The sequence below is a fragment of the Canis aureus genome, chromosome 12 (assembly GCF_053574225.1).
Source record: "Canis aureus isolate CA01 chromosome 12, VMU_Caureus_v.1.0, whole genome shotgun sequence".
Lineage (NCBI taxonomy): Eukaryota > Metazoa > Chordata > Mammalia > Carnivora > Canidae > Canis > Canis aureus.
The window spans coordinates 6,319,741-6,336,704 of record NC_135622.1 but is presented as its reverse complement, the minus strand read 5'-3'; the positions used below and the strand labels follow the sequence as shown (position 1 = coordinate 6,336,704).

Genomic DNA, 16,964 nt, shown 5'->3' with positions numbered 1-16,964 from the left:
ATATTATTTATTCCTTTGAGCAACACAAGGGGTACATATTACAATTCATAGTTTGAAATTAGAAAAACTGAAACTCAGAGAGTAAAAATAACTTGCTGGTAAGCAGCAAATTCAGTATTCAAACCCAGATCTGTCTGATTCTAAAGCCTCTGCTCTTAACCACTATACTGTAGTATGATCATACACAATGTATATATAGCACCTGGGTTTGTAAATAATTCCTTAGGCTCTGCTAGCCAAGAAACATCCATGGCATACTCTCTCAATAAAGACTCATCTTGCCCCAGAACCTGTAGGGTCCTAGTTATGAAGGTTATAGAAGGTAATGGCAGGGCCCCAGGCTTCCAGGGCTAAGCAGCATGTCTCCAAATGATAGCTGCAGTGCTCCTGATGAGGAGATGGATACTACTGCCAATTAAAGTATTTGTTCCAGCTGGATCTAGCCTCCTCCCAGGGCTATAAAGCAGAAAGTTAACCCCCAACTGGGGCAAAGCCATCTTGCCTTCCGATGCCAGGATCATCCTGTGATTTGCTGGGGAAGATGTTTTCCCACTTGATAATTGGATATTAAAGGGTTATCCTTCTCACCAATTCTATGGGAAACCGCTGACATCCCCTTTATAACATGCTTAAAAATATTTTGGAAGATACATCCAACTGGAGAAGGCAGAGAAGAAATCCCTCAGAAGTCAGACACTAAGCACTGCTATGTCCCTCAGGAAGCCTTCCCAAATCCAGGTTGTGCTTTGTATTACACTTAATTGTATGCTGTCTTATAATGTAATAATTAGTGTATATTTCCAACCCACTACACTAAAGTGCAGCTTGTTGAAGCAGACTTTGGAGACAGATAGACCTGGATTCAAATCTAACTGGAACTGGGCAAGTTGCTGAATTGCTGAATTTCTCTGAATTTCTCTGAATCTCCACTTTCTCATATTAAAATTGAGTTAACAATATCTCCCATTAGAGGGTAATTCTTAGGCCTGAAAGTCCTTAGAGCAACTGACAGTTAATGGGCATTTGTCCCAGGTTTAGTCACTATTTGCTGAATGAGGAGAATGCTCTGAACTTGGAATCGAAAGATCTGAGTTTTAATTCCAGTTGACTGACTGTGTAACCATGGTCCAAGAGCTTCCCTTGGATGGACCTCAATTTCCTTACTCATAGTATAGAGTTGGTAATACTTACCTCATCTGACTGAAGATGCATTAAGCATAACTGTGCCAAGTACAGTGGTTCTACACCGTTTATACATTAGAATTAGAATGTTGGGAGCTTTTGAAAAATATTGATTTCCAGCTTTACCTAGGTCATAAAAAAAAAACTCTGGGGCTGAGGTGTAGGCAGTATATATATTTCCAGAGGAGTTTCTAGTAGCCAGACAAAGCTGAGAATCACTAGTTTACACAGTGCCTGACACTCTACAAGCACCAATAACTGTTTTTCCTTTCAGGTAGAAGTGATGATGATAAGGGAAATTTCCTAGAGGGAAGACAGGATCCCTATTCCTAATTCATTCCACACAAATCCTATTACTTAGAAATTCAATATTTATTATTTAAAAAATAGAAATGCTGCTAGGATGGCTATATTTATAAATATTTACAATTTAAGCTAGAAGAACTCTTTAAAAACATCTAGTCCAAACCTCTCATTTTGTAGATAAGGAAACTGAGACCCAGAGAGAAGAAGTGATTTTTCCTGTGTCACATAGTGGCAAAAACACAAGTCTGCAGATCCCCCAAACTGCTGTTGTGGCACTGGATAATAGCATTTTCCTCAAGCTACTAAGTGACAGAAGGCAAGGAAGAAGTCAGACTCAGTCATTCAACACATGCACAACCCTTATGCAAGATACTGTAATAAGTGCTGTGGTGGCAGGGATAAATCAGGTAGAGATTCCACTTTGATGGAGAGATTACAAATTTCCTGAGAAGAAGAAAAGGAGGTAGTCAGATTCTGACTTCACTTTCTTTGCAGTATTGCCTTGGGCCTGAAGTGGGAGGCAGACTGACCACTGGGTCATGACAAACCAACCTCATGCTACCGTGAGTAACTAACTTTAAGTTATTGTTGTTATTGTTGTTGTTGTTACTTATATTCTTAATATGATATGAACTAATAAGCCAAGTACTGTACAGACCAATCTTTTACTGCCAAGCTCAAAACAGAGAATTATCTGGAAAATTCACCTTTGAAATAGACATCATTGAGCCTTCAGCTGTAGCAGACCAACTTGTACAGACCAACCCTCATTCCAAGAATAGCCAGAAGATCTAGATAAACTATTTGAAAGAAAAACATCAATTGGAAGATTCAGTGAATTACCAAGGCAGCAAGGGCTTAAAGACAAAGATCTCTGCCATGGCAAAGGGGAGTCCAGTGTTCAGCTTCACTCTTCTCCTACAGACATGTGTTGATTCATAAATAGTGAAGCTGGGAAACTGAGCTTCATAAATTCTGGGAGGCTGAGAAACTGAGCAGAGCTGTTGGCAGCCTTACAAAAATTGAGGTCAGCATCCACCAAAGAGGAATAGCTCTGATAACACCCTTGATTTTCACTTTGGACCTCTAAAAGGCTATACTTTAAGTGTAAATGTGAACTAGAAATAGACAACCCCTCAAAAAGAATAAATTTCAGTTTTCAGTGAGCTCATTTATAGACTGGATTGAGATAAATTGTCCCTAGACTGATTGCTTGCTAGAAGCAAAAGTATATATCCTCTGAAGTAAAATAACATTGTTAAGAGTCTCAAAACATACCTTAAATGTTTTATACACAATGTCTAAGATTCAAACCAAAGCGAGACCAAATTTCTCAAAAACAAAAGGGAAAAAAAGAAAATAGAAGCAGACCCATGAGAGATTCAGATCTTGATGTTATCAAACTATAATAGTTGTGAGTAATATGTTCAAAATATAGATGAGAAACTCTCTCCAGAGTACTGGAATCTATTTTAAAAAAGAATCAGATGGAATTCTAAAACAGAAATAAATACAATAATTTAAATTAGGAATTCAATGGAGAGGTTTGAAAGCAGATTAGATACAGCTGAAAAGTGTGTTAGTAAACTGGAAAAAATAGATCAATAGAAAATATCGAGAGGGAAAGAGAGGATGAAATAGAAGAGCAAAAGAGACATACAGAACATGGTGAAAGGTGTAAAAGATATGTAATTTAAGACCTGATGGAAGCAAGAGAAGAAATGAGGAAGAAGCAATATTAGGAGAGGTGAGAGGTAACAGGTGAGAATTTTCCAAAACTGATTAAGGCATCAATCCACATATTGGAACCTCAGTGAACACAAGCAGCATACATACATAACCAACCCATAGCTAGACACATTATGGCAAAACTGCTAAAAACCATGACCAAGAAAAATCTGTAAGAGCATCTGGGGCCACGGGAAAGGGAAGGGGAATTAAATCACATTATCCAGAAAGGAACAAAATAAGACTGGCAGATGACTTTCCAACAGAAGTTATAGAAACCAGGAGGCAATGACATATTTAAGCTGCTGAAAGAAAATAACTGCTAGCACTAAGAAAAAAACACTGAAGTTATCCCAGATGGTAGGTTGGAGATACAGAAAGGAAAAAAAGGCAACAGAAATTGTAAATATGTTGATTATTCTAAAGAGATAGTGCATTGTATAAATAGTGTATCATGTAAAGAAACCCCAATTCCCAAAGCTGCTTGTCTAGTGGAGGCAAAACCGTTATAGTAACCCAGGTAATGATTGGAAATGCTTCCACATTTCTCAACCATCACATTTGTGCTGTCTTCTCTTCTTTTTTTTTTTTTAAAGGTTTTATTTATTTATTAGAGACAGAGAGAGAAAATATGAGCTGAGGGGAGGGGCAGTAGGGAACCTGACACGTGGCTCAGTCCCAGGACCTTGAGATCATGAGCTTAGCCAAAGGCAGATGCTTAATCAACTGAGCCACCCCAGGCACCCCTGTGCTGTCTTCTCTTCTTAAGCCACAGATGGATCTACTCTCTAACCATCAATACTAAGTTTTATTATTATTTGTTAGATTAGTTTGTCTTTGACCAAGATCTTTTAATCTGTTATAATGACTCTGTTCCAATACATCTAACCGTGCTTTCCCCAACACACTGTATATAAAAAGCTGTACAATCTTTGCCAGCATAATTCAAAGAATTCTGGTCTCAGCATCTAACAATATGTATTTAAAAATGAAAAGTCTTCTGTCTTCTTCATCTCCACTTGTTTTCTGCTCCTGCCGTCAACTCTGTTGGACGCTCTGGTACACTCGGATCTACTTCAGCACCACTTGAATTGTCTAATCCTGAGTAACAGCCACAGCCATTTTTGGTTTCACCCAAATGCAAACCTTTCTTCAGGCTAGAATTAGGCACAGTTTTGACAGTGGAGTTCAGGCTCGTCTGTTATATATGCTCTTTCAGTTTTTCAAACCTAGAGTTGCTAGTAGATCATTATACTCCATTGGCTAGTCTATATGCTAGGTATCCAAGATTTAGTGGGACCAAATGTTGATCCCTTTCATTGGTTATTTGCCCATTTTGTTGTCTTTCTAAATAGTTCAACTCACTGCTTGCTGATATTGAGTGAGACAAATTATACGTATTCATTCATTCAACAAACACTTTTTGAGCACCCGATACAGTAAAATCCTGCAATGACATTGAATTAGAATTAAGACAATTGTAAGTTGATTCCTATCCTCCATCCAGCCCCCATTCTTAAATGTAGCCATCTAAATTTCTTATTACTTGGGGGAAAAGAGAGGGAATGTCCAAGAGAGAAGGCAGGACGGGAAAAATTTGTGCAATAGTAGACAAATTTGCCTTTGAAATCAGAGGAGTGGAATGTCCCAGTATCCCTACCTACCTATTTAGGATGTGCCAACAAATAGATAACACTAGCCAGGAGATTTCTGGAATCACTCTTCTTGCCCTGGAAATTCAAACAACAGGATCCAGAAGCATCCATCAATATTTAAGCTAAAACAGACAACTGCCACCAGGATTTGCCAAAACACAGTCAGGTGGTGATAAATTTCAATGGGAACTCCCTGCTGGCTAGCTGCACTGAATGACCCCAGTTATCTCATTAACCTAATTAATTTGACTTCTCATTTTTTTTTTTTAGCGAATTTATGGACACCATTTAATCAAGGATCAGCAAAATTTTTCTTAAAATTAATTTTAATTAATATGCCCTCAAGGAAATTACATTTTATTGGAGGAGCTAGCTAAGCTAACTAATAATCACATGTAATTTAATGAATTCCATAACAAAGGTATGAATAGGATGGGATCATCCCAACCAAACAAGAAGATAACTATTTCTCTTTTTTCATGTTTTTCAAGAAATAAGATTGATCAACTTCACTGTAAACACTTTCAAACTTTGAATAGGTTGTCAAGAATGATGGGTTTTAGATCTGTGTTGGCCCAACAGATAAGTACATTGAACAAATACTACAAATGGATCAACCAGCAGCACCTACTGCAGTAGGGTTTGCTTTCACTGATTATATTCAGTGTTATGATTGCAGTGATTATTATCTCAATTGTTCTTTGTGTGTGCGTGAGAGAGAGAGAGAGAGAGAGAGAGAGAAACCTAACACGGGGCTCAAACTCATGACCCTGAGATCAAGACATGAGCTGAGATCAACAGTCAGCCATTTAACCGACTGAGCCACCCAGACGCCCTTGTTTCAGTTGTTCTTAAGTTAAAGTTAGAGCCACACTAAGTCCATTCTTAAACTAAGCTAATTAACTTCTAGGCAGGAGTAAACACTAACTCCATTGGACTATGCTAGTGAAAAAAAAGACCAGTTTAAAGAGGTTATGAAAAATCATTAAATAATGAGAGAGAGAAAAGATCCCTTTAGGACCAAAACTTTTATGTTTCTAAGAATAGAAGAAATGGCAATAGACAAAAATCACACAATTGGAAGGTTAACATTTTATAAGGTAACTGAAGAAGGCTGTCTGAGGCTGATTTCTTATGGACAGTACAAAGACAAAGGAATATCCAAGACCAAAATCCCTGGACACTAATCTTCTCAGTGTTCTTACCATGCTGTCTCTGCACAGTTCTTTCACTACCTCTTTTTTCCAATCTCCTTCAGCAGTCTGCCAAACAGCAGCCGATTGGTCTGGTTATTTAAAACAAACAAACAAACAAAAAAAGTCCCATCTCAGGAATGGTTACAATGGGGTTTCAAAAAAAAAACAATTTACAAGCAAAAATTTACAGCAGGAAACATGAAGGAACTGGGTGATGCATAAACCCTAAGACATATCTCCCAGGGCCCTCTTCCTTAAAAGGTTGGATCTAATTACACAGGGAGCCATGAAGAGGACAAAGTTAGCATGAATGACCCACAGCGCTTCAGGTTACCAAGATTGAAGGACAAGGGCTAGGGAAGGACTTTGGTGTCTCTCTAAACAAAAATAACTCCAGCTTGGCAAGGAGCTATGTGTCCCTTTTTTTTTCTGTGATCCTCTGGGTCCTGGTCTCTTTAATGCTCTTTTTTTATTTGCCAGTTACACATCTCAGTTTATTTTCCCCAAGCCCTCTCCTGACTGATTATACTTCATCTCTCACTTTAATGGGCATGTGAGGGTACAGGATCTTCCACCCCTGCCTCAGAGCAGATGTCTTATTTCTCAGACTTTCACACTAGGGTCCACCCAATAAAACAAGCTGAACTTAAAATGATGTAAGATCTGCTTCCATCAATCCCCAGTTTAAAGCTAGTTGTAGAGCCTCTCCACCACCACCACCACCCACTCTTGTTTCTTTATCAAGAGAAAGCAAATCCTGTTACCAGAGTCTCAACTCCAGCTGCTATCTCTTAGCGAATTTATGGACACCATTCTGTATATTCTCCTGTATATTCTGTATATTCACCTGTATATTCTCCAAAGGACGTGTACTGTGGCATAATGGGAAAAAAACAAAAACAAAAAAACCAGGCCTTAAAGTTTAGGGGGGCCCAGGTATAAATTCAGATTCTGCACTTCTTAGCACTGTGACCTTGGACAATTAAACTAATGTGTTTAACCTCCATTTCCCCATCTGTAAAATGGGAATAAAAGAGCTACTTTATAGGACTTTACAGGCTGACTAAATGAAATGATGTATTTTGTAAAAGCACAAGCTCTTACATGTGTATTTAATAAGTGCTAACTATTAGAAAAGAAACTCTTCTGTTTTATGTGGATAACATTTTCATTTCTCATAATAACATTGACATTCACATGCACGTATGTCTAACTCTTAGGATATAACTGGTAAATTAAAACTACATCATGCCAGTCCCTTACAGAATGAGTCACGGACAGTAGCAGACCTTCTTGCTTCTAGTTTTTGATCAAGGAGTTTCTGTAGTCTTATTTCTTGTCTGATTTTCAACCAAAATGGATGAGGAATAAAGCCAGACCAATTTCTCTGCTCCAGTAATTGACAGAGCCATTTCCCAATCTATTCCTATCCATCTCTGAGGCTTTTCCCACTTACCATGTAGTGTCTGGAGAAGGACATTAGCCTTCTTCAAGAGAGAAAGTTCCAGCAGAAACAGTGGTCTGAGATTTAGGCAGGAGCAAACTTGTGCCCATTTAGAAACTAACTGTAAATCCAAATGAAGCATGGAGTAGGCATTGCTTCATCTTTTAGTAGCACCTCACAGTTTTCCAAGGACTTTCATGTTTCCAACCCTCCAGGAAGGCCAACTCTTCATTGTATGCATATTTTGCACTCTGAATGCCTGCTTCACTGAGACAATATTAATTCAAGGAATGCTTATGTATATTATTTGTTCAATGCCTTCCTCCAAGAGAATGGGGACCATGTCTAGCTAGTACAGCAGTGTCTTTCCAGCTTTTAGGCAAACACCTGGCACAGAGTTAGTCCTCAAATATTTCTTGAATAAAAAGATGTTATAGCACACATAAGCCCATCACTCTCTAATAAAATATTTGTAACTGAGCTAACAGGTTTAGTTGAAAAATGAATTTACTGCCAAACAAATACCATGACATTTTCCGAAGATCTTTTTGGATAATCCAGGCTACCGCTCCACCGATAATCAGCAAAGGACTGCCAATACCCCTAACTCTCACTGCTAATGAATCATCATCCCATTTAAGAAGCCAGAAGAGGATTTTCTTCCCAATTCCGTTTCATCAGTTTTACCTAAACAGTTGTCAGCCTTAATAGGACTGAAATAAGAACACTTATTTCTCCAGATTAATCTTTTCACTTTTTTAGAAAGAATGATGGCACATTGCCCTCATTCTGGTCTTCCTATTCTTCAAGATCCTCCTCCTAGAAGACAGTGATATATTTTAGAGATTCTCTTATCACAGTGGCCCAGGACCTAGAAAGCATCTTGAAATTCATAATATATATATTTTGAAATGTTTAGGAAAATTTCAGAGCTTTCTAGATTGTTCTTTCCTGATTCCCACCCACAGTATTTTCTTTCTTTATTTTCCTTAAAATTTTCTTTTTGGAGACTCTAAAAATAAATTAATATTCAGGGAGGTGTGTTAGGGCCCTGAGATGTGCTTTATTCCTGGTGTTACCCCTGGTTTACTGTATCTGTGCCTAAGGCTGCCAACACAGTTGAATGACACGTCAAACACACTGTCTGTGACCTATTCTGTTTGGCAGTGCCAAAAGCTGCTTTGATTAATTTTTATTTTTAAATGCAATTGGTGTGTGGGTGAAGTATGGATCCTGCCTTTGCATGCTTTGTGCAGAGCATGTAATCCACCTCTTTCACCTATTTCTCCACTTGCAAAATTGGTATGACCATATAATCTTTCTCTCCGCATTGATATACAGTAAAAGAAAAACTATCCAGGACCATGGTCAAAAGGTGCCAGACTAGTGTCTCAGAATGATCTGTTTTCTGATCTCCCTGCTTCATATCTTGCATTTCTAACAGGCTTCTCTCAACCATGTTCTGCATCCCTAGCCCCAGCATTTATCAGTTATACAAGCCACAAATACAGATTCATCTTAGTGTACACTAAGTCAAATGAGAAAATAATTCTCCTAAAACATTCATCACCTACCCCAGAGCCAAATACAGATCACTCATGGATAATCCAAGCCACACCTCTGCAGGCTATGAGGGATACCCTCCTCTTTGGATACTTACCATCTTTGTGCTAGGAACTGTTTTCAGGGCTCCAAAGGTATTAGCTAGCCAATCTTAACAAATAGGTACTATTATTAAACTGTATTTTATATATAAGGCAACCGAGGCACAGAGAGATTAAATGAGTTGTTTGCTATCACACAGGTAGTAAGTAAGTGGTAGAGTCTCGATTTTAGCCAGTTGGCTTAGCTACTACACTGTACTGCGTTTCAAGATAATGATAGTGACCATTTATGTGCCAGCTGTTGGGCCAAGTACTTTACACAGAGCTATCTGATTAAATCTCCATAGCAATCATCCTTATTTACAGATGATAAAACTGAGATTTCAAAGAGTTAATTTGCCAAATACCACATGGCCAGTAAGTGGTAAGTTCAGAGCCAGGCTGTCTGGTTATAGAGCCTGAGAGCAAAGAAAATACTATACGATGTTGAAAAAGCCAACAATGAACTCCAGCTACAGAGTCTTCCATGCAAAGCCCCCTCATCTTTTAAAAGGACATGAAATTGTGCCTACTAGATCTAGTAGGCAAAGAAATTCCTCTTAAATCCCCACTTTAATAGGTTTGCAGACAGGCCAAGGAGGGAATGAACTCATGAGTAGGAGCCTGGAGGCTCTGTTGATGCAGGCCATCACACTGGCTTTTGATCCTCTTGCAGGCGTTCAGTTGGCAAGTCCAAGGCAGGCAGCTCCCCCAAGAGGAGGCCCCCTACCAACTACCTTCTACAGCCCCAAGAGCTCCACCCAAACCTGCCTCCAGCAACAGAGGCTTCTGGTAATGGTAGCAAGCAGCTAGAGGAGTAAATTTCACACAATCTCAGCTATAACTCTTAGAATGGACTCTCCTTTTCCCTAGCCAGAAGGGCCCAAGAGTACTGCCCAAGAGTATATCTCTTGGGCCTCTAATCTCTGAGGTCAGAGCCTGCCATCTGCTGAGGTTCATCCTTTGCTTTGGCATCACATGAACCAACACTACACAATATACTTTTGCCCTTTTGTAATCAAATACTTCCCTCAATACAAGCAAGGATACAGTCAAATAGTGCAGGAGCAGAGGAAATAGGGCAGGCCTGGGAGAGGGAAGGGGAATATAGCAGAGAATCTTGGGACTCTCAGGTTTGGTGATTTGGGGAGCCATGAGAAACAAGGTAAATATTTCACTGATGAAAGGAGCTAGTGAGTAAGAAAAGAAAAGGAGAGTGAGGGATACTCTCTGGGGTACCTGCTCTACCAGTTCACTAAATAGAGTGAGGGAGGGCAAGCAAGTATGGTCCCACAATAAATGGTCCCCTAAGTTAAGGCCAGCCTTTGCCCCTTTGCATTCCCATCCTCTCAGCCACTGACACTCAAACCATGCCCTTCTATTCCGGCGCAATGAACAGATTTCACACGACTCAGAGGCATACCTGAAAGCAGCCTCTTTCTTGGCCCAGTCTCTGAAGACGTCCTAAAACAAAAACAAAAACCCTGCATGGAGCAAAAGAGAGACAGCATCGCCCCCTAGTGATGTGAGGACTATCTTGGTAGACTTCTGGATGCTTTCATGGGCTGCCCAGGTAGAGGCACAATGCTGGAATGGAAACAATCTCCTTAGAAACTCTATCACATGGCACATTTTGTCAGATAGTGAGTTCCCCCAACATCATCACCATGTCCCCTCCAACCCTCCCAGCCAACTTCCAACTCCTGAGCTAGACCCGTCTGCAAATGCCTGTTTTGAAGACAGGTTGCCCCTATAAGAAAACATGTAGCAGATTAGAACTGGGGAGGAGAAGAGAACTCTGATGTCTTTGTTTCCATTTCAGTCCATTCTGCCAAGTTGAAGCAGACTGATTTTCATTTGTCTTAAATCCAAAGGAAAAAAAAAAACCTACCTCTTAAACCAAACACCATCACATATGTACCCCTAAGGAATAATGAACTGCCTTTTTAGGCAAAGGAAGAAAGACCTCAAGAACCATTGCCAAGCCCAGGGTGCATTAAGAAGGCTGGGAAGAACTTTGTTGACTGAGGAAATGTCTGGGTCTCCAGCTCAAAAGCCAGGAGAGTAACATGAAGTTCCAAGTGCCTAAGTCAGTGAGGTCCCCACTGAGTGGCACTACCTGCTTTCCCTGGAGCCCTCGACAAACAGGCTATCTTCCCTCTGCACTGCCTCTCTGAGACTATCTGAAGCTTTGCCACCACACCGGGGTCACTCCCCTCCCAGCAGTTCCTCTGCCACTCATGAGAGGAGGGCGGGCACCAGAGGGTGGTCAGGGCACAGCCAGAGCAGCCCCTACATCAGAGCACAGAGCCTGGAGTCTCAACTCACCCTGGCCAACACAGAAGCAGGGAGGGAGAGAGGCAAAAGGAGCCAGCCTGTTTCCATAGATACAGATTTCAGTTGCATTTTATGACAGCCATGCCAGGCTGCCTGGAGAGGCATTGTTTGGATGCCTGGGGACCTGCTCAGAAGGAAAATAAAGAAAGAAACAATTAAAAAAAATATCTAAGTGGTTTTTCTCCCAGTTTTGGGTCAAAAGCCATATCTGCCCTCTAGGGAGCTTCACATTTAGAGTTAAGAGAGGAAGGTACCTGCCTCCCTAGAGCCCTGGACTGGCTGAGCAAAGCTGGCTATGAACTGCATTTACCACTACTAGGAATTTGGAGGATTTAGAATTCCCCTTCTGCTTTGTCAACACTCTTCTCTATCCTTTGCCAGCTCTCACACTTAAGGTAAAATGGAACTTGTCACCGCCATATCCCCCTATACAGTTTGGAGGGGGCACATTTGAAACTCCATAGCTGTGATAATGTCATGAAGGTTAGATGTTTCTTCCCTAGGGCTCCCACACCCTCTATTTACATGTCCAGAGTCCCTTCCTGCCTGTGAGACTGTAAACTGGCTTTGACCTATTTTGGTGGACTATCTAGAGAAAAGGGGACTATCTGTAAAGAGGCTGGCCTCAGCAAGTCACATCAGCAGCACAGAAGTTGAGGGAAATCCCAGCTTCCTCAGTAGCCACAGGACCTAAGGAAGTACAGGACCCTGGGGTAGCAAGTCTTTGGGAAATGGGCAGCCTCTTCCCAGTGTCACCTTGGAGGGTGGGAAGGAGCATAAATTGGCCAGGGACCTAAGCCTCTTCAGCTCAGCATATCACAAGTGTAAGCAAATAAAGACCCCAGTTTCAGGGGTTGGAGGTACCATTTCATGGAAAAGACTTGGGATGAGGCAACTGGAAGGCAACATCCTACCTCAAAAGTATGCCCTGGCACACCTTGGCAGGTAAGTCTACTGCTTAGGAAGTGGCCAAGGTGAGTGAAAGAGTGTGACAATTCCATTTCTGTTTTTAGGGGAAAAGTAAATCTAGTTTTTTTTTTTTTAAGACCTCATGCCCAATGGTCCAGAGGCTGTCATGGTTCCCAAACACCGTGCTGGCTGAGGACTGATTACTGTGTCTGCAATTACAAGGAACAAGAACCACCTTCCCACTTCCCAGCCTCTTTTTTCCTGTGGCTTTTTCCTCCTGGAACCAGGTGGATCCCTCCCCAAGTATTTGCCCATTTGAGAAAGTTCACCTTCATTAACCCGAGGAGCCCTATCCTACCCATCTCAGGGACCCTCAAAAGAAAAAGAGAATCTGGTCTCAGAAGAGGAAGAAAACATAAAGAGATTGTGTGTGTGTGTGTGTGTGTGTGTGTGTGTGTGTGATTTCTGGCAGAGGTCATTTATAGCAGGGTCCTTACCTTTAGGTGCAGCCTGAGCAGCTCTAGACTCCTAATCCCAAATCACTGAAGGTCACTGTTGAAATTACTCTTAGAAGCAGGCCACATCTGGGGCTTCTCTTACAGCTGCCATACAATCCACCCCCTGCCCCACCCCTGTGACCTTCATGATGGCTACTGCTGGTGCTGGTGCTTGTGCTTTGAGAGGACAGGGCTTACCCTGATCTCCAGCCAGCAGCTCAGCCTGGAACATGGAAAGAACTCCCCTTGTTCCTGGACTAAAACCATCCACTCCCTGGAACATTCACCTCCCTTTCCAACTGGTACCTCTTCATCTCCTGCCATCTCTCTATCTCTCTGTTCATCATTCATTCATTTATTCATTCCACAAAGACTCAATGAGTTCTCTCATTTGCCTGGCCTTCCTAAAATGGATATGAGAAAGACACATTCCCTGCACTCACAAATCTCATAGACTGGTAGAGGAGAAAGACTCAGGAATGCACTCTTGAAATCTAACCTAGATGGGGCAGAGAAGAATTCCTGAAGGAGGTAAAGCCCAAACTGAGCCTTGATGGATGTGTCAGAGCCCGGGAGGGAGTTTCAAAGTAGCAGGGACTGCATGGACAGAGGCATGGAGGCAAGAATCAAGGTGCCATGTATAGGGAATTGAGGATATTACAGCTGCTAAGGGTCAAGAGCAAAGTTATGAGTGGCAAAATATGGACTGGAGTATAGGCAAGCTTCAGACAGCAGAGGATCCTCTGTGATATGATAAGGATCCAATCTGCATTCTGTATTGATTCTTAGCCTGAGAGGCAGAACTACAGGCACATTGACCCCCCTTGACTTGAATGACGTATTTCATACCTTTAATTCAGAGTAAGGTTGAACTTGAAATTAAAATGTTACGCAGAAAAAAAATTAAAAATTAAAATAAAAAGCAAATAAAAATTTTTAAATGAAATAATGCACAGTATCTCTGCATACAATAGCAAGCTACAGAAAAATTTGACGTATGGGAAGGACATGATCAAGTTTGTGTTTCAGAAAGATCTCTCTGGCTTCTGGGCCCTACTTGGAACCATTCCTCAGGGCAGTCCGTTGCCTAAGAGAAGCTCTGACAGCAACAAATGATTTATAGCAAAAATGAAAGCTTCTTTGTTACATCTGTAATAATTGTTGCTAAATATATTTCATTCATAGGGGAAAAAATGAAGTGGGGATCCCCTTTCAGGACTTGGACTTCAGACCCATGTTCGCCAGCCGTCTGTGTTGATACTGCCATCTAGTGGTGTGGGTGCAGCATAACCCCCCTGAGGTACCAAACTTGCTTCTCAACAACCTTTTTGTCATGTTTATTTTGTAAAATTCTGTATTCTCTTATTTAACCTTCAAAGCAACTCCCAGGTATATCTCATTGTTTATCCATGTTACAGTGAGGAAACTGAGGGATGGACAGAAAACAATACTTGTTGTGAGTCTTCCTTGGACTGGGAACCATGGTAGATGATACACATGAGATTGACACCGTCCCTACTTCAACGACGGAGAAACCGAGTCCCTGGTGGAGAAACCAACCAGACTAAGCCACAGACTGAAGTTTTCCAGCTGCCAGAAGCATGTTCTTCCCAATGAAACTGGTCAGAGTCAAGCCTCTTACTTAAGTCAAAAAGAAACCAAGTGGTAAAGGATTTAAAAAGAGGCAGGCTTTTTTTTTTTTTTTTTTTTTTTTTGGAATTTCGGGGTAATTGGCCCAGACCACAAAGGAAAGGCAAAAATAAAAAGAAATAGAAAGAGGAAAATAGAAAGAGGAAAAGATGTCCTTCCCATAAAAGAGTAGACAATATGCCTGTGAAAAAGAAAATAATAATGTTTATCCTCTCTCTCCACCCATGCGTGTGGTATCTGAATAGAAGTACAGATTAGGCATCCAAAACCATAAAGAGGCAAAACAAAACACCTCCAGGAAGCAAAATGACACAGCCGATCCTTGGGTTTGGTTTTCTGATTTGCAAATGGAATGGGCCCTGGAAAAGGATGATGATGATGAAATCTGTGGCCAAAGGTACCAAGACAATGAATGCAATTTACATAATTTCTTTCTGATTAAAATTAAAAGTCCATGATAGCCAAAACTCAGAGAATAGGCAAGGTTCATATTGTTCTGACAATTCAGTTTTTCAGAGATCCAAGCTTAAATGCTGAACTGAAATGGAATCTACTCTGGCAAATTTCTTTCCTAACTGGTCTTCTGAATTTTAATGAAATGTAGAAGCCTTTCTAAGCCAGGCACAACGTGGAGAAACTGCAAGTTTTTTCATGACAGATTTGATTAGATAAAAATATAAATCCCCTTGTACAACAAAACACACAAAAGCAAATTTACAAGTCATCATATGAAAAAATGTTACAATTCTTATGACAGAGAAATATTAGCCATAGTCTACAAAAAGAGTTTATAAACCAACAAGGAAAAGGCAAATAACCACCACCACCCCTCAAATTAATAAAGGATAGGAGGAGTAGGTGATTCAGAGAAAAAGAAATGCAAATGGCTAGTAAATATATGAGTCATCCGATAATCAGAAAACTGCAAATTAAAATAAAGAATATCTCCTGTTCGTCTGTTGTCAAAAAAAATGTAAAGAGGGACAATAGCTGGTGATGGTAAGGATAGATCACGAAGTGCCCATTCACACGCTGTACTGAGTGTATAGTCTGGCACAGTCTGTTTTGAGAGTAATTGGTACTTACTGACTTTTAGGTCACATCCACCTTTTGAGCAATCAGTTCTACCTCCAGGGATACATCCTCCAAAACTATTCCTACATTTGCCCCAAAATATGTACATATAGATGTTTATCATTTTTTGAAAGTTTGTAATAGGGGCACCCAGGTGGCTCAGTGGTTGAGTGTCTGCCTTCAGCCCAGGGCATGATCCTGGAGACCTGGGATCGAGTCCCGCATCAGGCTCCCTGCATGGAGCCTGCTTCTCCCTCTGCTTGTGTCTCTGCGTCTGTCATGAATAAAGAAAATCTTTAAAAAAAAAAAAAAAGAAAAAAGAAAGTTTGTAATAGCAAAAAACATGTAATAGCAAAAAACAACCTAATGTCCTCCAGCAGAGAACAGATTGAACAAATTTACAGGATGTCCTTACATGGAATACTATTGCAGGCATTAAAATGATCTATACTGGGATGCCTGGGCGACTCAGTGGTTGAGCATCTGCCTTTGGCTCAGGTCATGATCCCGGGGTCCTGGGGTCAAGTCCCACATTGGGCTCCCCTTGGGGAGCCTGCTTCTCCCTCTGCCTATGTCTCTGCCTCTCTCTGTGTCTCTCATGAATAAATTGATAAAATCTCTTAAAAAACTATACATATATGGCAAAGCTAGTGCGATATATTAGGCATATATTGTTATGTATATATTAACTGTACCTTTAAAAAGCAAAAAGCATCTGGAAGGACACACACCAAACTGCTAAGCGTAGTTGCAGTGACAAGAAGATAGGAAGAAGGAGGTAAGCAGGGATCTTTACACTTTATCCTGCATGTCCCTACCTTGCTTGACTCTTTTCATTGTGCAAGCATTCATGCTATACGTTTGTCATTTAAAAAAATATATGGATATGTACAAAGCGAATTACTGTATTTAGAATATATTTGCAGTTATGTGGGGTTTTTCAGAACAACAACAAAAAAAAACTTTTTTAAACACCCAAATGTTAAGTGATTAGCACAAAGACGGGAGACCCCAAATGTTCTGAAAGGTCAGCACTGTAGAACTGATTCTCATAATTAAAGGTGACAGCATGGACAGCCAGAGCAAACATGGGCTTTGGAGTCAAGCAGATCTGGTTCCAGTACTCACCCTGCCCCTTTCTTTCTGTGACCTCAGGAAAATTACTTAACCTTGTGGAGTCTCAGTAAAATGCAGACCAAACTGCCACCCCTTGATGTAGGTACAACTGCCAATACCATGCATGAACAAAATTTTTTTCTCCCCTTCTCATTTATGATATTATATATGTAGGATGGGCTTATATGGCAGCTGAGAGGGAACTGCAGGGAACTCCACAAGTTGTT

General features: G+C 40.7%; 1 protein-coding gene and 1 long non-coding RNA gene across 21 annotated transcripts in view; one reads left to right on the top strand and one right to left on the bottom strand.

Annotated features, from left to right (window-relative positions):
• Nucleotides 1-16,964, bottom strand: part of LOC144280472 (uncharacterized) — a 99,344-nt gene that overhangs the window by 59,220 nt on the left and 23,160 nt on the right. The window lies entirely within an intron of this gene.
• The window catches only part of GJA8 (gap junction protein alpha 8), a 70,054-nt gene that overhangs the window by 36,441 nt on the left and 16,649 nt on the right, over nucleotides 1-16,964 (top strand). For 5 of the 16 annotated variants that reach the window (XM_077842541.1, XM_077842540.1, XM_077842546.1 and 2 more), the window contains 3 exons: nucleotides 1,984-2,051; nucleotides 14,083-14,197; nucleotides 14,316-14,519. The gene's annotated coding sequence lies outside the window, so the exon portion shown is untranslated. Of the gene's footprint in view, nucleotides 1-486; nucleotides 739-1,665; nucleotides 1,896-1,983; nucleotides 2,052-14,082; nucleotides 14,198-14,315; nucleotides 16,539-16,964 lie in introns of those variants that run through there. The other 11 variants (XM_077842550.1, XM_077842554.1, XM_077842552.1 and 8 more) reach the window with 8 other exon arrangements.